The 25543-nt window shown below is 43.1% G+C and overlaps 1 protein-coding gene across 3 annotated transcripts in view; it reads right to left on the bottom strand.

Annotated features, from left to right (window-relative positions):
• PCDH11X (protocadherin 11 X-linked) overlaps positions 1 to 24396 on the bottom strand; it is a 777747-nt gene extending 753351 nt beyond the window's left edge. For 2 of the 3 annotated variants that reach the window (XM_081847880.1, XM_081847881.1), the window contains exon 1: positions 23463 to 24395. The gene's annotated coding sequence lies outside the window, so the exon portion shown is untranslated. Of the gene's footprint in view, positions 1 to 23462 lie in introns of all 3 variants that reach the window. The other variant, XM_081847878.1, reaches the window with a different exon arrangement.
• Positions 24397 to 25543: the final 1147 nt, after the last annotated feature.

The raw sequence follows: 25543 nt of genomic DNA, 5'->3' as shown, positions 1-25543 counted from the left end.
AATTGGAAACAGAATTGTTAGAACCCAAAACTAAGATACTATCAAGAATGTATAACTTGATGTTGAAATGGAACACTCAGGATGAAACGGTAAAATCTGCTATGATCAAATGGGCACAAGATGTTGGACATAACATTATGTTTGCTGACTGGGAACAGTTGTGGACCACAGGTATGAAATTTACGGCATGTAATGCCTTATGAGAGAATATTATGAAAATGATATACAGGTGGTACATGACACCAGTTAAGCTTGCAAAAATCTACCATTTGCCCGATAACAAATGCTGGAAATGTAAAGAAACTGAAGGTACATTCTTTCACCTTTGGTGGACGTGCCCAAGGATTAAGGCTTTCTGGGAGATGATTTATAATGAAATGAAAAAGGTATTTAAATATACTTTCCTGAAGAAACCAGAGGCCTTTCTCCTGGGCATGGTCGGCCAACTGGTGCCAAAGAAGGACAGAACTTTTTTTATGTATGCCACAGCAGCAGCAAGAATACTTATCGCAAAGTTTTGGAAGACACAAGATCTACCCACCTTGGAAGATTGGCAGATGAAAGTAATGGACTATATGGAATTGGCGGAAATGACTGGCAGAATCCGAGACCAGGGAGAAGAGTTGGTGGAAGAAGATTGGAAGAAATTTAAAGACTATTTATTGAAACATTGTAAAATTATTGAATGTTAAAATGATGTTGGAATGAAACGAAGTGGTCTTAGCAATAATGTTAAAAGAAATATGTAAAAAGGGATTGATATTAGATGAAACTTCGAAACTATAATATGTGAAGACAAAGAATTAAGAGAAATTAGAGAGGGTATGGATTTGCTGAATTAAATACCAGAATTGGAATACAAAAAAGGGAGGTGTGAGGAAGTCGTGAAAATAAGTAAATGAACTGTAAGATATAGAAAGAGGGATTTGTTTTTTAACTATTTTTGTTTTTTGTTTTTTTTAGTGTTTGTATTTTTAGTGTTTTCTTTTTATCATTTTTGTAACTTTTCTTGTGGAAACTTTAATAAATATTACTTTTTTAAAAAAAGAAAGAAACATACAGAGTACCTTTTGATTTGGCAATCCTACGCAACATACATGTACAGTTCTCCCCAATAGCTTTGCATTTGAATATAAAAAATAAGCCCCTGCTATCTCAGGGAAATGCCATGTCAAATACCTTGTGAAAATCCAGAAACAAATTATTTCCTCCCATTTCTATAATGTGCTTGTCAATCAGCTTCCAGGCACATACAATATAAACAGCAATAAAGAACCTTCAACATGTCATCACCTTGACTATTGTTAAGTAGTCTGATCGCAAACTTACACTTCACTTGTTCGTAAACAAAGCTTCTGAAAGATTTCACTGGAGAACACACACACACACACACACACACACACACACACGGCCACAGAAGCATTTGCAATATTTTGGAAGGCAAAGGCATGAGATATCTGAAGTTGTGGGCAGAGATAGACACACACACAGAGAGAGAGAGAAAGAGAGAGAGAGAAAGATCCAGCTCTCCCCCCCACACACACCTCGCCACACACACAGAGCACATACGTTCAATTCAGGGAAATGCCAAGGAAGGCTATCAGCCAATTTTAAAAGTCTTTAATGTTTTAGTCAATTTATCAATTAAATCTGCAGATGGAGTAAAGACAGCCTTCCTGAAGTGAAAGACACACTTTGTTTTTAAATGATGAATGCACGGATCTATGAATACAGAACTCCCACATCAGTTTACCCAACATCAGAGAGAAAGAAAGGTGGCTTTGTAGACAATGCTTGATAACTGCCTTTTTTTAAAAAAAATCCCAGCTCTTCATTCAAAAAGGTTCCCTAAGTGGCTTGTAGGACAGAGAAGGAGAGGGAGGGAGGGACAGACCCTCAGGCTTAAAATCTAAAAAGACATGACATAAAAGGAAAAATGGATTAGAAGGGAGGAGGAAATTAGCAAACTTGGGTTGAGGTTTTTAGCTACGTGAAGAGGTATTGGGGGCAAATGCACAGTATGCTACCATGACCAAGGTCAGTCTGCCTAAATGTTACAGGTATGAGTGGCCACACAACACAAGGGTGCCATATCTTCAGCAGGAGCCCCGGAAGTCACACCAATCTTTGACCTTAACTGCCAGCAGGCTCTATTTTGCTTCACAAAAGAAAGGCCCTATTTGTTCCCATGATTTCAGTTAGGATCTAGGTCCATCCTTTCTCCCCAATGGAGATGCTGGAATGTCACAAAAGGCAATAACGTGGCCCAGCCAACACACACCTAGGTGGATAAGCCAGTGAACATCAGATCACTGAAATGAGGGGAACCCCCCATCCCAATTGAGGCACATCCCAAGACTGTGCTCAAATGAGCATGCCTGAGCACCAAACTCTTAATGCCAGATATCATAAGCTGCTACTTCAGCACAACAGCTTCCAAGACTGGAATGTAAGATGTATATTTTAGGAGTTGCAACACCTCTAAAATTCTCTTTCATCAGTTCCCACTACAACCGCTTTGAGATTTAGCTAGATCTTACAGCTTCCCTACTGATTTTTTTCTTTTAAACCAAAATATATCATTATATACCTATAACTGCTGGGAATAACATACAAACGAAATGACAGAAAACTCCAGCCAGTTGCTTTGAATCGTGGGAGATTTCGAAGCTGATCAGAAAACAGGTCCAGCTGCTTCAGGTTGATACTGCCATCCTGTTAATGGCTTCCACAATTTTGCTTGAAAAAAGGTGAGGACTTTTTTGCCTGACAATGACTAAATCAAGACAAGAGATCCAATACTCTGGAGTGACAGCATTTTCAGAACTTTGTTAATCCTGCAGCAACCATACAGCACCACCTGCCAGCCTCGTCTAAATCACTTACTCTAAAACCCTTTTTCAATTATTTCTTTCAAGATTTCTTTCAAAAAAGTTTGCAATACAATAAATCCTGGAAGCTGTGTTCATGCCAAGACAAAAATGCACACAAAGGAAGTAAAAGTAAGGGCATATCCAAACAAGAACCTCCAGCTAAATACTCTTTAGTAATGCCATTTGTAAATCAGGGTTGGGGAAACTTTTTCAATCAAAGGATTGCACTGGTCCTAAAAGAACTAAATTAGCTCCCAGTATATTTCCAAGCCCAGTACATTTCTGAGCACAATGTGTTGGTGTTGACCTTTAAAGCCCTAAGAAGCTTCGGCAGCCTAGACACTGAGATCGAGCTCCAAGGGCCTTCTGGCAGTTTCCTCACTGTGAAGTTACAGGAAACCAGGCAGTGGGCCTTCTAGATAGTGACATCCATCCTATGGAACACTCTCCCATCAGATGTCAAGGAAATAACCAATTATACAGCCTTCTGTAGACATCTGAAGTCAACCCTATATTAGGAAGCTTTTAATGTCTGGTGATTTGTGGGGGGGGGGGGGCGTTTATATTCTCTTGGAAGTTGCCCAGAGTGACTGGGGCAATTCAGTCAGATGGGCAGGGTACAAGTAATAAATAATAGGCAACTTGCTGAGGGTCATGTGCCAGTGGTGGCTGCAGTCAGTGGCAAAAGTGGATGCAGCAGCACATGCAAATTCCACCTTTTTGCAGTAGGCCAGTTTCTACGCTCCCTCACACCCCCATTCCTATTCTCCATCCAGATAAGCAAGAACTGCCTGAGCAAATTTTGAAAATTTTAACATGCCACCAAGAAGGAATAGTGTTGGTGACACCCATATCTTCCTCAGGTGGGTATTCCAGAAAATTCCCTCTTTTGTACATATACAGTGTATTTCTCACAACATAAAATTTGAAGCTCACATGCATATGTTTGTGTGCAAATATTTGAAGCCAATAATCCTGTTGAAATTAAGATGTCTAACAGGGTTAGCTACAATTATGTGGGACAGAAAAATTATCAGGAGTTTATTTTCCCCACTAAATTTTCCCCCTCTATTTCATAAGTTCATTAGTAACAATGAATGGGTGCCAACTGCAAATAAATGTTAGGCAAACTTGGCAGTTTCAATTTTTTTAACTTGTATTTAGTAAACATGCTAAATGAGATCACTCTAGGGCATCAGAAAATTTTCCAGTGCAAACTAAAAACACTTCTGATGCAAATGACTCTAATTTGCATAAGAACATTTTCTGGAAGTTTCCCAGAAAACCCATATCACTGGATTGGATTTATCAGACTGCTTCTATTCTACATCACTTTCAAACACACTTAGTCATAGATCTGTTCCACTCCCAGGTTTGCAGATTTTATTTTATTTTCTGTTTTTAAAATGCACAAAAATTTGCATTTAAATTATACACATTTAAAAATTGTGTGTAATTTTCTGTATAAATTGTGTGTTTTTCAGTGCATATCCCCAAAACACATTTTTGCATGCATTTTATCCCCAACAGAAACTGCACAACAGAAGTTAGAGAATTGTGTCTTTCAATCTATAGATATCCTCCTCTGTGCATGTCAAGTCTGGGACTTCCAAATCACTCCAATTTGCTTTAAAATGCACAACAATTGTCCCACATCTCCTGCACCAGGGGCTTCAATCAGAGTCCTACACTGCAACTGACCAAAAGAATCCAATTTCTTAGTTCCACTTTACAAGTCCTCAGAGAAATTCATGTTCATTGGTGTTTATCTCACATCAAGGAGCAGATTCCATGCAATATGTTGGGGTCCATAGCCTAGGCATACCTGCAATATGGCGCGGGGGGGGGGAGAGTGCATTCACTTAGGAGCACCCCCATCTTTTGAACTGGAAGCTTGCATGGCCTTTACTGTCATTTCAGCCCAAAATACTTTTTCATTTACCCAGGCTTTTTAGAGTCTTAAAGACCCTTTTGAACCTTACAAGGGCTAAGCAGAAATGGCCTCTGGAAATTATCCACTCTGCAGGCAGCAAAATCGAGGGAGACATTTCACTGAATATTCTCCAGGGGAGGCAGAATTCTCCAACTGTTTGAGAGATGGAGGAAACAGAAGAAGAAAATTACCCCAAAACCCTTCTGAGAAAGTTCAGAGCAGGTTTTTTAAAAAAAACTATTCAGGCTACTAGGGATCCTGCATTCTGGAGTGATGTCTGCTATTTTTAAGATGTTTTATGAACAGATATGTTGAGATTAACTGAAAAGATGCATGGAGGGTGGGTGCATGAAAGCTAGATCCCTTTGAGGCAAATGAATGGATATTTGTGCATCCTATTCATCCTGCTTATTCTACTGCTGTTTCTTCCGCACGCTGCTGTAGAAGCTTCTGTCGCTGAAGGATTGCTTTATCAATGTAATACAAATACATATAAATAAGTATTATGGTCTTATGACAGCATGAGATTTGTAATGCTGGAGGCTCAGCATTCCTCCATGTTCCTGTGCAACTCAGGATGCACAAAGAACACCAAACATAGCAACTGTGTCCGTGTGCAAAGCACATCTCGCTCAAGCCACACTGCAGCACGAGTTCTGCAGCATTCACAGTGTGAAATCACATTTGTGTATGCACATGCTTTTGAAAGCAGCATGATATTGCAAGTTGCAGGAGAATCCCTGTAGCAGCATGAGAACACTGAAAACTCCCTTGTTGAAAAACCTATCCAACAGAATCATAGCTGATTTTCGATACATTTGCCAGTTTCCAGAGTGGCTGGAATTTTGTAGAATTAGTACTGTGCTGAAAGTTTCTCATACCTTTCCTCCTTGCTGCCCCCCATTCTCCATCAGTTAATGAGAAAATAAACTGCTCTTGAAGGTTTATCAAAGAGGAGACAGACTTTCTGTGAAATTCTCATGTGTCGGGTGCAGTTTTTGGTGTGCTTACTTTATTTTCAAGGTGGCCAAATGGTGTCTGCAAGTGACCTTTCTATCCTTTTACAACTCATCTCCCCAGTGGTCTAGACTCTGCAACCTTCCTTGGTCTTCATCTTTCCTGAACACCACATGACAACTTCAGCTGGTAGGACGGCTGTCCATTGTGTACTTGACAGTTGTCTGCGGTTATTTTTATTTATTTATTTATTTATTTCTGCTCTACATGGGACTGCCTTTGAAAAGAGCTGCAGCCAGATTGTTGACCAGAGAGCTGGTTACAGGGAACATTCACTGGTTGCCAGTCTGTTTCCAGACATAATTCATAGTGCCGGTTATGAGCTATGAAGCCCTATTTGGCTTGGGTCCAAGCTATCTGAATGCCCATATTCCCTCATATGAACCTGTTTCTGTTTGGGGATGTCTGGGGAAGGACCTTCTCCTGGTCCTGCCACCCTCGCAGCCACCCTTGGTAGGCATATGGGAGAAGGCCTTCTCGGTGGTTGCTCCCAGACTCTGGAACTTCCTCCATGGAAAAGCTGGACTGGCTCCCTCCTTGTTGTACTTCTGCCAGCAGGTAAAGACTTTCTTGTTTCAACAGGCTTTTGGGAACTGACTGCTTTTAATGAAAAGGCTAGTTCTGTGCTGCTTTTTGTGTGATTGTATGTTTCAGATAGATAGATATAAATGCATTTAAAAAAAAATAGAATGTCTCTGAATTACACATTTAAATTTTCTGCAGAAATTTAACCACGCTAACCTTTCAAATATAGATATGGTACTTTAATAGAATCACAGTTTGTGAAGTGGAAGGTGTCCACTAGAAAAGCCAATTCAACAAACCTTGCTTTTAAGCTTTTTTCTATCCCAGTTCCCTTCAAATTTGCAAGTTAAGGTTACCAATAACATCACATGGCCACACCTTAATGAATTCCCTCCAAATTGAGGGGCAGTTGGTCCCAACTCTTGTCAGTGGCTGGTTAAGACACACATTTTCCAATGGGCATTTTGAAGAGAGACCCCCGTTACTCAAATTTAGAGATTTGTTATATATTGTCTGACTTGTGCAAATAGCAGTATATAAATTGTCCATTCGGGGCGGGTGGGGGCGGGTGAGGTGTTATATAAAACAGTACTTCTATCAATCAACAACACTACGTGTAAAGTTCACCTAGATAACATTAGGATATCAGTTTTTGAATGTATGGGCACTAATTTCAGGAGTGATTTCATTTATGCTTCCAGAAAAAACCTGGAGTCTGGTGTTATGGGAACAGGACAAAAAACAATTTGGCACATGCTTCATTAAAAACAAACGACAACAAGGCAGGCAGCATTGATAACTAGTACAGTGGTACCTCAGGTTACAGATGCTTCAGGTTACAGACTCCGCTAACTCAGAAATAGTACCTCGGGTTAAGAACTTTGCTTCAGGATGAGAACAGAAATCGTGCTCCGGTGGCACGGCGGCAGCAGGAGGCCCCATTAGCTAAAGTGGTATAAAGGTTAAGAACAGTTTCAGGTGAAGAACAGACCTCCGGAACGAATTAAGTTCTTAACCCGAGGTACCACTGTATAATACAACCCAAACTAGGAGCAGAATAGGAGCAGCCTTGCAGAAGCATCAGATTGGAGACACTGCCATGTACATTTTACAGGCCACCATACAGGGGTGTGGCAGTGTGGCGGGGAGGGGATCCATAACTGCTAATCTATTTAGAACTGGCATGATGCAGGTCTTTGAGTCCTCTTGCTTTTCACAAAAGCCTTCATCAATATACAAAGCAGAGTCACCACGAGAACAGAAGCCTGCCTCTAATTAACTGTTGCCAGGTGGTATCTCTTGGCCAAAGTGTGAGGAATTCGTTGCCCAACTCAAAGGGAATCTTGACAAACAAGAAATCCAGCGAGCCAGAGAAATTAGAAATGGCAGAATGGGGATGGCTGGAAAGAAAGGGCTGCAAGTTGCTGCTGATGCTTTCTACTTCTTCCAAGCTCACTGGAAGAACAAATTAAGATAAATGTACAGATGGGAAACTGTTCACAGGGTTGTGCATTTATTTTGATGCTTCCCAAGCTTAACTCGCAAGCTCAGGACAAGCTGCAACAATTGTGTACAAGCGAGACACATGCAGCCAAAAGTTCTGCCTGGCTTTTTTGTGTGAATATACATTGCTGCCCCACCCCATCAACAGCACAAAGCTCTCCTATATCCCACTCCTGGGCTACATCTTTCCTTTGCCACACCTGCCCTTTGGTTCCCTAGATGCATATCAGCTCATCAGCCTCCCAATCCTAACCCTCTCTTTGATCCTGAATGAAGTTATTTCTCTTCCTGGCTGCACGGATCCCTCACATCATCTACCGCACTCAGGTATGTTTGTGTTTTTATCACTGAAAAGTGGGGTTAACATATTTCATTGTAGGAGGGAGAAGAAACTAAGGAGGGGTAAACTAATTGCATATTTAAAATAATTTCGCAAAAAAAAAAAAAAAAAAAAGCCCACAACATTTAAAACAATAATAGATCAGATCATTTACTACTAGGGAACTAATTTAGAATGCATAGCTTTGTTGTAATTTTATACTGGACTTTTTAATTATTTAATTGACCTATGTGTAATGATTGTTAATGCTGCCGCCACCATTCGTTTAAGACTGCTTGCATGTATTGTGTTTTCATGACACTGCAAGTCCTTTTGGGTATTCTAAAAGGCAGTGTATAAACAAGTTTGTAAATAAGATAATAAGAAAAGAGTTACTGAAATCCAATCAAACAGGTTCTTGGGCTGGGATATAGTTCAGGGGGTTTTGTTGCTAATGTTGATATTATTATTTTTTGCACCTTTAATTTTAGATCCTATGATTTACAATGGTACCTCAGGTTACATACACTTCAGGTCACATACGCTTCAGGTTACACACTCCACTAACCCAGAAATAGTGCTTCAGGTTAAGAACTTTGCTTCAGTATAAGAACAGAAATCAGGCTCCGGCGGCGCGGCAGCAGCAGGAGGCCCCATTAGCTAAAGTGGTGCTTCAGGTTAAGAACAGTTTCAGATTAAGAACGGACCTCCAAAACGAATTAAGTACTTAACCTGAGGTACCACTGTATGTGGAAATTGTTCCATTTGGTTGTGTACTCTTTGATGTGTTTTATTTATTGCTTATGACTACTTTTGCTATGTTTGCAATTATGTAAATCTTTTTATGTTGTAAGCTGCCTTTAGCATGGTGTTTTAACTATGGAAAGACGGTGTACAAATAAAGTGATGCTCTGATAGCAGCAGCACTTTCCCCTAAATTAAACACAATAATATAATAATGTAATTTTCCCTGCCCATCTGGCTGGGTTTCCCCAGCCACTTTGGGAGGCTCCCATTCGAATATTAAAAACACAATACAGCATTAAACACTAAAAACTTCCCTAAACAGGGCTGCCTTCAGATGTCCTCTAAAAGTAGGATAGTTGCTTATTTCCTTGACATCTGAAGGGAGGGCGTTCCACAGGGCGGGTGCCACTACTGAGAAAGCCCTCTGTCTGGTTCCCTGTAACCTCACTTCTCACAATGAGTGAACTGCCAGAAGGCCCTTGGAGCTGGCCCTTGGTGTCCGGGCCAAACAATGGGGGTGGGGACGCTCCTTCAGGTATAATGGGCCAATGCCGTTTAGGGCTTTAAAGGTCAGCACCAACACTTTGAATTGTGCTCAGAAACGTACTGAATGCAAGGCTAAGAAACCTGCATTCAAATTCCTAGAAGCTTCAGAGGGCATGCTTGTCTGATTCAGTATTTCAGTTTTTACTTAGAGAAGCAATGTGTTGCTTTCTGATTACTGTATGTTCTTGCTAAAAGACAAAAGAAGACTTTCTCTCAGACGGTATTTTGAAAAAACTAACCTAACTCTCCAGTCTGGGATCAGAATGAGGGCTGTAATTCAAAGGATTGTGTGTCTCTTCTTGGATGATGCACATCTACCTCTATGTTGCGGTGCAATTTAGGTTTTTAAAAATGCACACGCAAATTCTTATACACATACAAAGTGTTTGAGAGATGTGTACCATTTATTTTTTCATTCAGTTAAAAAAAATGTGCTCTCTCTCTCTCTCTCTCTCTCACACACACACACATATACACACACCCGAGAATGCAATAGGCCTATGAAAGAGCATATATGAAACTTACATGAAATGGAAATTAGTTCAGGCAAGAAACCATATGAGGACTGAAAAGATGAAGGGAAGAGCCTAAAATTAGTTCAATTATCTCCCAGTTTACAAAGCCTCCTGAGAATATGAGACGGGCAAAACACAAGGAATCCACAGAGAAAAGATACATGAATGAACGCATGACACTGCCTCATACGAAGTCTATCTCACCCAATACTGACTAACAGATAGTCTGTCTATTCTAACTGGCAGCAGCTCTCCAGAAACTTGGGCAGGATTTTTTTATAATTTGGGGGGGGGGGCACTGCATAATAATTATGTTAACTGGAAATGCCAGAAAGAAATGTCAGAAGCTAGGCTTGGGTCTCATACATACAGGCTTGGGGGGAGCGGCGTTTCCAGACTCTGGTAAATGAGACTGCACCTCCTTACAGGAATTTGAGGGGGGACAGAGCCCCCCCACCTTCTACCATGAGGCCAGTACGGAAGGAGCCACACCATGCTTACCAGGCTTTAGGAAGGTGGTGGGAGGGCTGTAGGAGCCCATATGCTGCCAGAGCCTTCATGCTGTCTTCCCAAAGCCAGCAGCATCCCAGCTTTGGGAAAGAGGTGCTTGGGCCTAGAGCTCTCCCGCTACCTTCCTAAATTCAGGTAAACAAAGCCAGTGCCTTTGAGAAGGAGGCAGGAAGGCTTGGCATCCCCCCCCCCCCACCTCTCCATTCTGCATCATTGTTGCAGTGCCCCCTGCAGCCTAACATGTCTCAGTACCCTAAACTGTCCCTGCTGGCAGTGTCCTAGCATCCTGGAATGCTGCCAAAGCCCTCCTGCCACCTTCCCAAATCTAGGTAAAAGTGAGGAGCCCAGTAGATGAGGAAAACCTGCTCAGTGTACAGGTTTCTCTCCCACCCACCTGCATAAAGTTGTGATTGTGTAACGTAAAGTGAGTGCAAGTTGTGGGTTTAGCATATACAGAAAGCAGTTAAGAAACAGAAGGTCCTTCCACGCTGGCAGGTTGTTGTTCTTTTTTTGGGGGGGGGTGAGTGTGTTCTACAATATGTCATTGATGTGATAATTGTGCATTAGTGATGCACTGGGTAATCCACACATCATTCTGATTTCTTGTTGAGTCTGTAGTGCTTCCCCAGTGTCAGCGTTTTATTGCCATCTGGGAGGGACAGATTTGCACTATAACAAAAAACAGAAATGGGACCAATACAAGAACAAGAGCAAGAACTCTTGTGGAAGGAAGAGCTACAGGATTTCATCAGGAAGCCAAAACATGCACTGATAGAAAATGAAGCAATTATGTGCACCTCACAACGTTTTACAGACGCAAAGAGTATTGAAAGCAGAATCATGCATAACCTCTCTGATATCAGCATAGCACTAATCATCATGAATGCACAATATAAAGGACACCGGAAAGGACCTCAGTTTCCCCAGGAGGCTTTTTATTCCAGTAGGACCAGTCAGAGAGAACAGTTGATATAGTCACCTCACCACAGCAGTTCCAGGCTGCTGAGTCCCAGCCAAGCAGCAACCGAATCAATGCTAAATCAGAACAATGACTGACGTGAACCATACAGCCAGCTATTTCTCCTTTTACATTTCATTCTTCCTTCCTTTCCCCTTCTCATCTATTTACAGCGGGGGGGGGGGTATCAATTTCTTCATATGTTTTAACATAAGTACATTTGTATTCTAATCATTTTTTTTTTTTATGAGGGCCAGATCTAAAGGAAAGCACCTCAAAAAAATTTCCACCAGAGAAATCTAAGAGATCCAAGGTTGTCAAAGCAGAAGAAAAATGGAGGCAGGGAAGAAAAAGGAGTCCTGCAGTCTTTAAGGAAATGGTTTCATTATATTAACGCTATTGCTGTACTTCCTTATAAAGCAACCTCACTTAAAACCAACCGCCAAATAAATATTCCTGGAGTCACTTAAATGACTGACAGAGTAAAAGCAATTACTCCATTAAATGCACTGCTCCTTTCCCCCCCTTTCAGTCTTCACATCTCCAGCTTATCAGGCATGCATTTATATATACTTGCAGTGGATGGAAGAGACAGAGAGAAAACTCTGCATCAAGGTAAAAGTGGAATGGAAGTCCCAAATTGTTTTCAATAGACTGCAGCATAATAAATTGAAATTTCAAGTGAGAACCATAAGTCATAAGATGACATTTCAGTACATGCAAGAAAGTTCTCCTTTCATTCTCCTCCCCATTCTACCTTTTGCACATCTCCACAATTTAAACAAAAAATATAAACTAAAGTGTATTTTAATTTATTCCAACTCAGAAGCATTGGAGAAAGTTTTATCCCTCCCCAACCCCAAATCTGGTGAGACATGGAACTTTGGGAAGAAACTGCCAGGGCTCCAGCCAGGACCCAGTGGTGCTGGGTTTCGGGAAGGAGATGCAAAGGCTCTAGTAAAATCTCACTCTCACACCACCTTCCCAAACCAGGGGAGTGAAGTGCCAGGTTTTGTAAAGGAGCCACTAGGGCTTGGCAGTGCAAGAGACTGGGAAGCAGGGGGGCACTGAATTTTGGCCCTGCATAGGGTACTACTGAAATTTGAGCCCCCAAGGTCTGCCAGTGCTTTGACTCCAGCAACATTCCAGAGCTGTCCTGCTGCCTTCATAAAGTCAGGGAAGCGAGCCACCCAAAGCTGAAGTTGCTGCCTTTCCAAAGCGGGTAAGTGAGATGGCAGGCTTTGGGAAAGAGATGTAAAGATGTGAGGGCTGTCGTGTCCTGGCGCTGGCTCTAGCAGCTTTCTAGAGCCCTTCTGCCGCCTTGCGGCAGCCTCATGAAGAAAAGGTAAAAGGGCTCTGACATTGTATTGGGCACTGGGCTCTGGAAATGAGGTGTAAGGGCTGAGGCTGCTGCACCAGAGAGGTGCCAAGCTTTGGGAAGGAGGTGTGAGCTCTCTGGCTCCAACAGGGTCGTGCCTCAGGCCTTTGGGAAGGAGGTGCAAGGGCTCAGGGTTTTGGAAAAGAAACACTGTCTTTCCAAAACTGGGAAAGGGAAATGTCAGGCAAATGTTTGGAAAAGAGGTGCAAAGGCTCTGAATCCTCATTCAGAGAATTCTGAATGGCACTTTCCCAAAGCTAAGCAAGGAAGGTGTGAAGCTTTGGGAAGCAGGTGCAAGGCTGGGGAAATGAGATGCCAGGATTTGGGAAGGACGTATTTATGCTCCACCATCCTAGATGCTCGGGCTCCCTGGCCCAATGCAACGCTTTGGGAATGAGGTGCTTTGGGAATGAGGTGTGGCTTTGAGGAAGTGTTTGGGCTCCTACACCATCCCAGCAGCCTTTCCCAAGGCAGATAAGTGAGGTTCCCCACTCTCTGAAGGAAAAAAAGATCTCTGACAGCAGGCTTTGGGAAGGAGATAGGAGGGTTCTGGCAGTGTCCTGGCACCAGGCTTTGGGAAGGAGTGCTGGATTTGGGAGGGAAGTGCAGGGCTCTGACAGCGTCCCAGAGCCTTCCCGTCACCTTCCCAAAGCCCAATGCCAGGTAAGTAAGGAAAACCTGCTGGGGGTGTGGGGGGTAAACAACAGAGAGTGCTGAGTTTCACCAGCTCTCCGTTTGTTTATTCATTCATTCATTCATTCATTCTCCCCTCCATCTGTCTAAGTTTGTGATTGCATTAAGCAAAATGTGCCTAAGTTGTGGGCTTATTTTCCATACAGGTGCTTTTTGGTTTTGTTGTGAGTGTAAGTAAGGTGCAGGGCTTTGGGAAGGAGTCACGATATGGCTGCCCCAGGGATGCAAGAGGACTGTGGCATGGTCCCAAATCCCTACCACCACATTCCCAAAGCTGGGTAAGCAAAGTGTCCAGCTTTGGGAAGGGTCCTTCACTGGGCTTCAGGAAGGAGCCACTTGGGCTCCAACAGCATCCCACCCACTTCCTAAAGGTGGGTGAGGTGCAGGGCATTGGGAAGGAAGTGGGAGGGCTCTGGCAGCTGTCTAAGCACTGGGCTTTGGGAAGAATGCCTTAGAGCCCTCCCAGAGCTTCCCAGAGCCAGGTAAATGAGGAAAACCCTCTCAGTGCATGGGTGAAGGGGAAATAAATAAAAGGAGAGAGGGAGTACAAGGTTGTGATTGAATAAGTAAAGTGGGCACAAGCTGTGGGTTTACGGTACACAGAAATTGGTTAAGAAACTGAAGTCCTTCCATACAGGTGCATTTTGTGTTTTTGTGGGTAAGCCCTATTTGCCACAGCACAAGGAAGAGGGAGTGATAGGACTTGGGGCATGGAGATGTATACTGCATCAACATTAAGAAACCATTCAAATGTTGTTGTTTTTTTGGTTATGAAGTAAGCCCTATTAGTCTGTTGTCATAAACGTTTGCAGCAAAACATACAAAATGCCTTTAAGCAAAATGCCTTTAGGACTCACAGTAAAAGCTATTCAATTCCCAGAGGAATTTTTCAAGAACCTCCTGTTTGTGGAGCCAGGTGACAATTGCGGAGCTTCTTAGGAATCACAAAGCTCTTCGTTGTTAGAGAAACAGGAGGCATCTCTGAGTTGCAACCTGGCAGACTCTAGGCTAGTGTGCTGAACAGTAAATAAAACAAAAGCGAGAACAACAGTTTTGTACATCATCACAGCAGAGCATTGCAAGTGACCCAACTGCATACAAATGTGGGTACCAATACAGTTCTATCTGCAGGTTTGCTGGTATGCATCACCCACCCCTTGCTTAAAGACTTCCACCACTGTCTGACTGTGGCTTGTAAGCTAGAAACCTTAAAGGTTTCCAGCATGGGGCACCAAAGCCCAAAGCATTTTGATGCACCATGAGCAGCAAGAAGCACACAATGACTCATGGAAGTATCTCAGCATACTCTAAATAAAATGAGGGTCAGCCCTGCTCATCCTGGGATCCAAAAGAGTCATTTAAAGCACACATTAAGACAGTGCAAATGGAACCAATGCATGCCATTTGCAAGCCAGCGAATTACATTGACCAGCCTGATCATATAGAGCATCTTGAATCCATTACCGCAAGTTCTCGTGGCAAGTCCTCTGTGATACAGAGATAATTTAATTATCCTTACTGTGATCTTGTAAGTTGTATGCTACCTTGCTGTATTATTTCATTATCAAATTTATATCACGACTCTTCCTCCCAAAGAAGCGCAGGGTGGCAAACAAACAAATGACAAAGCATCTAAAAACAGTCCCGATATAGAGGCAGACTGGGAAAGCGTTCTACTTAAAAGGCTTGTTGGGAAAGGAAGGCCTGTTTAGGGAAGTTTTTATTGTGTGACATTTTAATGTATTTTAATCTTTGTTGAAAGCCGCCCAGAGTGACTGGGGAAACCCAGCCAGATGGGTGGGGTACAAATATTATTATTATTATTATTATTATTATTATTATTATTATTATTATTATTATTATGCTACCAAAAAACCCAAGAGACTGTACTATATTTGATGAGAGGGAATTTCAAATGATAGGAGCCACAACAGTTAAAGTCCTGAGCCAACATTGTGCAGAATAGACCTCCTGATAAGATGGTATATACAGGAAGCCCTCACCCGCAGGATTGTTCGGGTATATAAGGGGCGATCTTTCAGGTATCTTGTTTCCAAGATGTATATGGCTCTATACCAGCACCTCAAACTTTTCCCTTGAACTTATTCAATAAATAAAATAAAGCCATCCTTTGCTTAGAGAAGTACTGCCTGATTTTGAGAGATGCTGCTAGTAGTAGAAATATAAAATTTTCCCACTGCATCAGTCCAAAAGAACTCAGAATCAATGAGGGCGGAGGACAAACTGCAGTATGCATTTCGGCATAGCAATCTGAAATTTTGAAACAGTTAGAATTATACCACTTGATGCCCTGCAATAGCGATATTTGTTCAAAACTATCAGAACCTGATTAGGATGCACATGAAAATTGAATAGGGCCACAAAGCAAAAGTTTTTTTTAAAAACACACACACACAAAGAGAGAGAGAGAGAGAGAGAGAGAGAGAGAGAACAGTTGTGTAAAGCGTGTTCTCCTTCATGGAGAGCACGTGTTGCGGTGGGGGCCGCCAGGACACTCCAAAGTTGGGGGGCGGGCTAATTGATCATTGGCCACTGATGCGATTGGGGCTTCCCTTGTTGTTGGGAAGAAGTTAATGTTGCCATTTATTGATTGACAGCCAGAAATAGTAAAACTCCTTGCACGAGGCTAGGGCTTCCTCTTTTCGCCCGTCCCTCCCTCCCTAGAATAGGTTTGTTCGCTTTGACCTTGCTATGCCTGTCATGGGGTCGTCTGCTTTGGAGCGGGGGCCTGGTAGGAATTTTGTCCATCTGGCTGATTGGCTGGGGCCATTTGGTTTTTGCCTACTGCGTAGCAAATTGTCACAACTTGTAACGTTCGCGGTTAGGCATTGGTTTATGGTTTGGCTGGTTGAGGGGCATGGATTGGCTGTGCCTGCCCCTCTAATGGTGCTGCTGCAAGGGATTCCGTTAAAGGAATTGGGAGCTAACTATTGCTTGTCCACTTTGTCAAGGGGGCTCGGGCCATGGCAATGAGCTCCTGGTTGCATTTGGGTTGAGGGCAGGTTCCCTGCTCCGCGTAACCCCCAAGTGTATTCCCCCATTGTGACTTTCGCATCGTGCGGAATGTCAGTCTGTCCCCCATGGTGGGGGCAGATACTTGCAACCAATGCCTACGCAACCACTCACAAATTTGTATTTTAATAAAGTTGTGGCCAAAATTATGCCAAAAATCTTAAACAAAAATTTCTGTGTGATGTGTGAGTTATTGGGGTGGACCTGGGGACCTCGACACGCAATAAGTATATTTATTAAACAGTATACATTTTGTCACATACATGAAAGTAAACAGACCCACACTTGTTACTCAGATATTTGCTTTCCTAGTACACCACACTGGTTCTCTTCTGGCGTTGCCATTACTGCTGGTGTAGTGGACCAGTCAAGGATGGAAGTAGGATAAAGAAGAAGGGGGTTATATGGAAAGAGAATGTGAACTGCAGGTACCTACAGACCACTCTTTGCCAACTCAACCAGGCTAACTGTGGCTCCTGCTTTCCATATCTTAAACCTCCATTTTGCTCACTGACTATCTTATCAACGATAGAGTAAAATTCTGCTCTGGCTTCCTGTTCCTCCTTCTGTGACACCTTCAATTGAAATTAAATTCCACAGAGATAACTGCACATTGCATTAAAAAAGATTTATAAATAAATGAGTGGTGTGGAAGCTAGGCCTTAATTAAAAAGTCACACACCCACACCCACCCCTCTTTAGCAAAAGGTTCCATGTAGCTTGCTGTAAGGAGAGCTAAATTGTGCAGCCTTTGCTCACTCGAGTCCAGCTTCCAGCACTAACTAGAGCATACCGTCTCAGAATAAACGCGAGCTGAAGCTTGCAATACTTATAAAGCAAAACCACAGTTACGTAGCTGTCACAATAATTTTACCTGAAGCAAAACCAAGATCTTCTTCAGGCCAGACATTTAAGGAAACTCAACCAAATACAGTTATAAGGCAACATATTATGCCTTGTTCAAGTTCTACACACCCTTATCTATGATGTATTCAAAATCTATGATGTATCCAGAATGCCCAGTTAGGCCTTTGAAATTGCCCCAAAGGTCCCCTTCAGTCTGGTGGGTTTTGGAGGTGCCTTCTCCAACATGTAATTGGTGCAAAAGTAGTGCATTAGTGGTGGATAGGCACCACTAATGCACACATCATTCGTTGTTCTGTGATTCTTCCCCCACATCACTCTTGCACTGCGGTGTCACAACAGCGGGGCAAACAAAAAGGAAAAAAGGAAAACAACCCACACAAAACACACAAATAAACCAGAACATTTGTGAAATAAAAAGTTGCAGGATTACAGCGGCAAGTTATAGGATATGCATGGTTTGTTTGTGGAAACAAATCACTATGTCCACCTCAAATCTTCGGCGCTGCAAACAGTGTTGAAAATGAGATTGCACGTAATCACCACAATACTGTACTATCACAAGCACAAATCATGAATGAACAATCAAAAGGATGTCTGAGGCCGTTCACTGAGTTTGGGATTGTGCATTCAGAGACGTAGGAAGCTATCTTATGTTGGGTCAGCACATTGATCCATCTAGCCCAGAACTGTCTACACTAACTGGAAATGGCTGTCCAGTGCTTCAAAAGAGTCTTTTCTAGTCCTACCTGAAGATTCTGGGTATGACTCTCAGTTCTTCTGCACGGGATCTATCAGCAAGCCATAACCCACTCCCCAGTAATGCAATGCAGAAGATTTTGAAAGGTTTATATAATTGGGGGCGATTTGGGATGACTTGGCAGGAGGCCTTGAAATAAGACCCCAAACAGCTTTTTTTAAAAGATCTGGTTCTATTGAAATATCTAGTTATGTGCTTTCCAAATGCCATTCACCCACTGAAACATAAATGTATCTGATACACCTTTTCTTTATCTGCACTTGCAAAGAGCAAGGGGGTGTGGATCAGTGCTATAAAGTGTTGGGTTTGGTGTTTTGTTTTGTTTTTTAAAAAAGCAAATGAGGGAAATAAGGTTTTAAAATAAGTAACATATCTGCTGCTGGTGATAAATTGATATTCTACAGAGGCCACTTTTATTCCATCCACAACACAAAAGGAAGAGTTAGAAGTGAAGTTTAAAATCTTCTAACAGGGATTTTGCAAGCAGAGAAAGGTAATAGCATGTTATACAATTTCTGTCAAGTCACTCTACTAAACTCAGACAATAATTGAAAGAGATTGACTTTCAAACTATTTGGAATAATGAAATGCAGAAAGTCCCTTTGCAAACCCCGTAGGATAATGGAATGCACCCTTCCAATTTACTTTTTTTCCCCCCCGCTCCTTATTTCATCCCTTCATTCCCATGTCTAAGCACTTATTTCTGCCTAGAGCATCAGCCTTCAGGAGAAGCCTGTGTTAAAGTTCAGTTTCACACACTTGGCCACTGTAGGCAACAAAATGGCTGCAGCGCAGCACTCTACACAATTGCTCAGGGATATAGACCAGTGACATCACCAGGACTTGCTCCCAAGCAAGATGAGGCTGCAGACAGCAGGGTGCTTCTGCACCACATTTGCTTCAAGGTAGGAAGAACCTCCAGGGCAAGAATCCTGACCCTGCTAACTCAACATCAATGAGACTTTCAAATGAGCTAAAGGATGTTGGAGTTCTGAGAGAGCAGGTCAACATTAAACACAGAGAACCACCTTCTTCCCAAGGACATGTGTCCTATCAAGGGCAAGTGTTTTCAGAATTGCAAAACCAGGGATTTCGTCATCCTCTTATTTTCTGTAGACTCAGAGTAGTATTATGCTCAGAGGAACATAGTGCCAGTTTTTGGACACAGATAACAGAACTGACTCTTATGACTTGTACGACCCTACTTCTAGGTAGCTCGCACACCACCGCCTCTGAACTACTTAGAAGCAGACAAGCATCTACCAAGGGATGTGCTCATCCCATCAAGCTTAAGCCAAGGGCAAACAGCAAGCAGCCCAATGGCTCAAAATTCGAGTCATGTGCAAAATTCCCACAGAACATTTCACATGAACTTTCCATGTACAGGATGTATACAGAGCTCCAACAGTGCTATGAAATGGCATTTATGGGCAGAAAGTCAAACATATGGAATGGGGAATTCATTGTTTTCCTGTCGCTCAACATTTCACTAGGACTTGTAGAATGCATAAGTCTATGTGTTCCTTCTTCCCAATAACCTTGCAGAGCAAATTACTCGCTATCATTCTTAGCGCATCAAGGCAGTGCTCTCAGATTGCACTCACTGTGGAGTAACCCCCACAAAATACAATGAGGTTGACTTAAGCTGAGAATAATTATGCCTAGAACCAAATCATAGACATATGAGGTCAACCAGTCTGAGGCTACAAAAACAAAGAGAATGCAAGACCAGAAGAGAGAAAAGCTTGCCTACGTCCTCATAGTACATTCTCTACCCTTTGAATTCACTGGAGAAAACAACGTTCTGCATAAAACCAACACACCATTTAGGTAGCCTCACTAATTTTATGTGCTGCCTTAACTATATCTTTGTGAACAAAGGAATGGAATGGTGAAACACATTCTATAGCATTCCACATCAAGATTCACACATTATATGCCAGTACTGAACTATGCAGGTTTATATTTTGCTGCTTCCAATTCCTAAAAGTCTGTTACCTTATACTACAATGTTGCTTCATTCTGTTTGGATATCAACCCTAACTTAGACTGAAGTGCACTATCAGAAGTTAAACCACCTACAATTCCCAGAGTGAACCAAAACCAACCCAACACATTCCTTCCTTCCAACAGTGATGCTTATCTGTCCCAGGAAAAGCTTCATCAAGCCCATAACATGAATCAAGCAGTCATCTAGAACTCAAAGAAACCAGAAGGTTTGTTTTTTCTTTATATAAAAAAAGGTCAGCTTCTTCCAGCCCTTAGACTCTCACCACTTTCTGATGATCACCATCAGAAACAAAGTCTGCAATATGTACAAATAATGCAGGCTGCATCAGTAGGCTCTGGTTACAGCTCAAAGCACAATTTGGATGGGTAAATAATAAACCACTAAGCAAATGAGTGCTAAAAAGAACGGAAGGAGATGGACACAATCTTAACTATGTGAGAGACCGACAGAATGTTGCCTAGGCCCATGCAGAATACAAATGTGTTACAGGTCCAAATCTTTGATCTTCCTTTTTGAGGAGCTGTGATGTATAAAACCAATTGTACCAAGCAGACAGTCCTATGCTGAATATAAATTATCCTGCAACTATGGTCATGTTTAAAAAAAAAGAAGGAAGAGCTATACAGCCATGAAGCAATAATACTTCTTTATGGGGTGGGGGAATTAAAATGCAAACAGTTATCTGTATGGGTAACCACCTTGAGGGAAGAAATAAAGCAACAGATATGCACCTTAACTGTTTAATTTGACAGAAGGAGGATTTAAATAGAAAACGTTCACACATCTTACAATAACAGCAGCATCTCGTTACTTGCTACCCATGAGAGAGAGTTGATTCTGCCATACCATCCATATATATATATATATATATATATATATCCCAAGAATCATTGACTTAAGTAATGTTCAGTTTTATTTTCAGATTTGACTACAGACACAGCTGAAGTAGAACATGCCTGGAAATTTAAAGACCTCTCTCTGCCAGCTCACTCTTCAAAAGAGCTTGCCTTTTGCTTATCAAGCTAACCCCTTGCGTCTCCAGGGTTTAAGTCATTGATATTCTGATCCCGTCTTTGCAATTGACACCCACATGCCAATTTTTCTACACAGATACACACACACACAATATAGATGAAAAAACATGGGGGGTTGTTTTTAGTTTTTGCTTAGTGGGGTTTTTCTGTGCTGTACTGTACTGCATAATGTAAACTCATGCCTCCCTCTCTCGCTTTCACCTTTATCTTATGCAAAATTTACAGTTTTGGAAGCATTCAAGTATGAAGGCATACCCCGAGTTCCCTTTCACATTTCAGATGTGAAAACAAACCATTTCTGACAAGCCAATAAAGCTTTATTTGAATATATTTACTGAAGTCAGTCTCTCTCTCTCTCTCTGTGTGTGTGTGTGAGAGAGAGAGAGAGTGAGAGAGAGAGAGAAACTTAGTCCATCCTAGAGCTGTTGGCAATGTTACAGGAGAGGTTTCTGCTGGACACTTTCTGCACAATAAAGAACTCTGTTTAACTTGCAAGCTTGCACACCAATTCCACTGACAGAAGAAGTCACTCATCTGTCTTTTCCATTACCAGTCTGGGAAACATTGTCAGATAAAATAAAATAAAAACTCCACGAGGTTCTAATTAGATTTTTAAATCTATGGTGTTACTTATGGAGGAAATCATTCCTTTTGTAAGAGTTCACTGGGCAGAGGAAGTAACTTATTGCCTCAATACTTCTCCCAGCCCCACTTTAAACAATTGATTGCTCCTATTTCAGCCCAATATTTACTTGCATCCTTTCATTCGTTTATAACCTTGGCTCATTTGCAGCAAGAGTTCTGCTTGGATCTTCTGCATTTTCATATTTACAACAGCGGGAAGTTCAGATATTATTGCCTTCACCATCACATCATGCTCAGAGACCCTAAGAGATGCTCTGAGGGCACCTTCCATTTTTGATGGGCCAACACTCCTGCATTATCAATATTCTCTGCTTTTTATTTTATTTAAAAACATCAGATGAGGATGGAAGCCACAGGCTTTGCCTAAGGCAACAGGCTCTTTATTTTTTGCCTTCTTAACAAAATGCTTGCACTCAAGCTATTTTAAGGCAATGCTGTATTCGTATGGTCCACGCCCCCTCCCCTCTCATGATCATACAGAAGCGAATGCCTCCTCCCCTGCTCCTCATCTCAGACCTCAGAGCTACTTCTTACAAGTTATTACTATGCTAAGCTTGCATGCAGGAAAAGAGAGACCCTCCGGTCTGCAGCCAAACTGCAACATTTCCATCTGCAGCCAGCAGGTTTTAAAGATCCACACTGTGACCAATTTCTACCTAGGAAGGGGGAGGGAGCCATAATCTGATTCCTGTCTTACTCACTTTCTCCCAATACTGCTAAGGAAAGAGAAAGCCGTGCTTAGCTTAGTGCTCCCTAAGTCTTTCCTTTCCAGGTCCATGCGGAGCTGGAACTAGACATTAGAGATATGAAATGTTAAATTTCTTCTCCCGCTCATTCAAGGACTCAAGGAAATCACCAGTATATTTGCCAACCCACCCAAACACTGATCTGTGCTACATCTTATTCTAATGTGCCAAATGCACAGTAACTTTAAACTCATCACCAGAGTTCAAGGAAATCCTTCAATCAGGGAACTTCATTTACAATCCAGCACATCGCTGGTCGGTGGAGTGTTGTTGTTTTTTTTACTTTCCCTTACTGTGTGTGTGTGTGTGTGTGTGTGTGTGTGTGTGTCACACACAGAGCAGTTTTTTTTAATGCAATCCCCCGTCTAATGCAGTCTCCATTACAGGATTAAAACTGCATCAATAAAAAACTCCATATGTTTTTCCTCCCCCATTCACATCTCTGACCCTCCCCCCCCCTTCACTAAGTACTCTGCACCCTGACACTTAAAAGCTGAACTGCTCGCGATGGGCTTTGCATTGCAAAAGGGAAGGAGAAAGACCGTGCGATCTTCAGCGATCGGGAGGGATCACATCACATATCAGTTTGCGGAAGGGGGGTTCCCCTCCTCCCAGAAGCTACACAGTTTGGCTTCTCTCTCTTCCACCCCCCGCCCCTGAAAAATCTAAGCCACGGGTGTACCAGCGCTGCATACCTAGATTGCAAAGATCTACAGCCTGTGGAAGGATAAGGAAGCGAAAGGAGAATCTAGATAGAGAGAAGGCGCTTGCTTGTAGACCGCCAGCGCTCTCCCTAGACGAAGTCTCTCCCCAGCTCTCCTCGAGACGCACCACCCACTTTCTCTGCCTTACCTTGAATTCCTTGTGTGAGCAAGAGAATCTCCGTCTAAAGCTGCTCCTCAGCCATGCCGTTCCTTTCCGTTGCCTTCAAGTCAGACCCAAAGCGCACCATGAGGTGGGTAAAGAAAAGGAAAATCCTTGTTCTTCTCAGAATCTTGGAATGAATTATTACATGGGTACGGGCACGGAGGAGATCGTCTAGGACGAAAAACAGTAAGATCAAAAACGAAGTAGTGAGACTGGTGGGGGTGGCTGGGAGGGGGGTGCCCTTCTTCCACAGCGTGAGGAAAGACAAGAGACAGAGACAAAACGAAGAGATCCTAACTTGAGAGTTATTCAAACACGCTTGCTGCTGTAGGGCAAGTGAGAGACCGGGGAAGGCAAGGGAAGTCCGCGTACCCACCGGCTTCTCAACTACCCAAAGGAACGCTGGAAAGAAGAGGATGGGGCCAAGTCTGGCAAGCTGCTGGCTGGCTTGGTTTGGGTTTCTTTTTTTCTGGAAAAAAAAGAACTTGCACGAAGAGATTCGTTGCAACTTGGAAGGAAGAAATCCTCCAGCTTTATGCAATCACCGGGATGATTTACAACGTCCTTCTTTTCGAGTGCCGAGCCCCTCTGAGAGGTCGGCGGGGGGCGGCGGTGCTGGTGATGTAGGGGGTCGGAACAAGAGGCGGCTAAGGGCCAGACGGTATCCCGTCCCCCCCCTCCCAGGAGAGGGGAAGTCTTTTCCCCGGGGCTCAGGTGGCCAGTCTGCCCCAAGAGCTGTCTTGGTCTACGCAGGACTCCCCCCGAAGGCGAGCCGGAGACTCCGGGAGCGCTCCCGCCCGGGGGCTCGCGATTCGTGTTGCTGCTGCTGCTACTGCTGCTGCTCCACGTACTGGCCGCATCCGCTCCGCGCTCCGGCTGCTGCCGTCTGAACTCCGCTTTCCCAACCACTGCCAGCAAGTCCTCGCCGGGGCTGACATCACTGCAAAGGAGGCGGGGAATGGAGGGGGAAATGCAAATGAGGGAGGCGGGGGAAGAGAAGGAGGGGGGGTTTAAAAAAAGATTCCCCCCCACCGCTTTCCTCCCGTGGTCTTAAGGGTTCTGTAAGCTGCTGCTTTCAGCTCATGGAAAAATCAGGCGAAGGCATCCAAAGCAAGGCAGAAAGACGCTCGTTTTTCCCAAAAATAATAAGTCACCTTTAATAAATAAAAGAAGGCAGGGGCTAATAACTCGGGGATCTGACCGAGCTGGGATCGTTCTTGGGCGTTCGTCTTAGAGAAGTAACAGATGATTAATCTAAAAATTCATTTCCTTTTATCTTTTCCCTTCCCCTTTGGGTGCTACCCAACTTGTTCAGAGTAGTCCCATTTAAGTAAATGGAAGTAAGCGATTCTGCTCTGAATATAGGGAGCTATCTCATACTGAGACTGTTCCGTCTGGCTCAGTATTCAGAAGCCCCAATCCTACTTGGAGACCTGCTGAGGACTGAACCCAGGAGCTTCCAAGTGCAAGGGAGATGCTCTGCCACTAAGCGACAAGCCTTCCCTATTCAGCATGAATGGGGCATGGTGGTGGCTCCTAGGCTGCTCTCTTAGCAGGTGCTCTGCTCCTCACAAATGGTCCATCCCAGAAGACTCTGGGCCTGACTATCACTGGGTACTACCTGCTATGTTTATTTGAATTCTGTTTGATTCCAGTTTTTCTCCAGGGACCTCAAGGAAGGGCAGCTCATTCTCTTCACCACCCATCCATGAGGCAAGGTGACGCAATTGCCTTGGGTGGCAGGATCCATAGGGGCAGCAGATCCAGCCTCCAAGGAATGCATTGTCTGCTGCTACAGCTGCTACTGCAGCGGCAGCAATGGCTGCGATGTCCTCCTTGGAGGCTGAATCGGCCACATCCTTGGCAGCACTCCCCATGCTGCCTCTACAGCAGCCTCTTGGCAAATAGGAGGCACTGCTAATTTCCTCCCACCCTTGTTCCCAATGTAGATCTTCCCCCCACCCTTGTCCCTGATGTAAATAATCACTCACCTAGTCTCCCCTAGTGGGGAGGTGTCATTTTGTGGTTTGCCTCAGGTGCCAGAATGCAGGGGTGAAGCACGGGTG

This window comes from Podarcis erhardii (assembly GCF_964252035.2).
Source record: "Podarcis erhardii genome assembly, chromosome: Z".
Classification (NCBI taxonomy): Eukaryota; Metazoa; Chordata; class Lepidosauria; order Squamata; family Lacertidae; genus Podarcis; species Podarcis erhardii.
This window is presented reverse-complemented; position numbering and strand designations above follow the sequence as displayed.